General features: G+C 38.1%; 1 long non-coding RNA gene across 1 annotated transcript in view; it reads left to right on the forward strand.

Moving 5' to 3' along the window:
* LOC116695983 (uncharacterized) overlaps nucleotides 1-286 on the forward strand; it is a 585-nt gene extending 299 nt beyond the window's left edge. Inside the window, exons 2-3 of the long non-coding RNA XR_004333599.1 lie at nucleotides 1-87; nucleotides 212-286. The exon at nucleotides 1-87 is cut by the window's left edge and continues 63 nt beyond it. This is a non-coding gene — a long non-coding RNA (uncharacterized LOC116695983). The remainder of the gene's footprint in view (nucleotides 88-211) is intronic.

Genomic DNA, 286 nt, shown 5'->3' on the forward strand with positions numbered 1-286 from the left:
AAGGCCAAAAATGGCCGTAATCAGATCCTACTGTCTGTGGCTGCTGCTTCTGAGACAAAGCTGAATATTTGGCTGAAGACACCAAAGGTGCAGTTTTATTTATTATTATTATTGTTATTACTAATTTTTGCGCACAGAAAATGTGTGCATCAGAGTTTGTCACCCATGTTCTACACACTTCATAACTGTTTTTAATATTTTTACATTACAGAGGACATTATACATGCATGGTGTAGATCTCCCTATTGCTCTGCCTATTGGTAACACTGCTGCTGAGCTAGAATCC

This window comes from Etheostoma spectabile, chromosome 9 (assembly GCF_008692095.1).
Source record: "Etheostoma spectabile isolate EspeVRDwgs_2016 chromosome 9, UIUC_Espe_1.0, whole genome shotgun sequence".
NCBI classification, from domain to species: domain Eukaryota; kingdom Metazoa; phylum Chordata; class Actinopteri; order Perciformes; family Percidae; genus Etheostoma; species Etheostoma spectabile.